The sequence below is a fragment of the Penaeus monodon genome, chromosome 19 (genome assembly GCF_015228065.2).
Source record: "Penaeus monodon isolate SGIC_2016 chromosome 19, NSTDA_Pmon_1, whole genome shotgun sequence".
In the NCBI taxonomy this organism is placed as follows: Eukaryota; Metazoa; Arthropoda; class Malacostraca; order Decapoda; family Penaeidae; genus Penaeus; species Penaeus monodon.
The window spans coordinates 32,600,355-32,600,766 of NC_051404.1; positions in this window are offsets into that span (position 1 = coordinate 32,600,355).

Here is a 412-nt window from a genome sequence, read left to right on the forward strand (position 1 = left end):
GGGGGGGGGGGGATTTATTCCATTCTATATTTACTCCAAATCTCAAAAATGTCATTGTCATATGAGCTCCACCTTTTCTAATTGTCATATGGATTCAGCAAAGAACATTATGGAAATGAACATACAAGCATTATTATTGAGTTGATTCTTCTCTCTTTATAGTACATTCCATTCTCTAACTGCAGAGATATTTCCATGATACAAATCGTGTCAGTATGTTGATATAAATATTTATTTTTCTGCCAGAGGTTTCAATAAAATAGTTAAGCCTTACCTCCTTTCCTAACTTTTAGTGTTTCTTAAACTTCTGTGTGTAAGTTTGCAAACCAATTGTAGTCCACAGGCTAAAATTTATTTCACAAGCTTAAAATTGAAATACCTTGTGGTCTATAGAAAGTCTGAATAGCTGTAT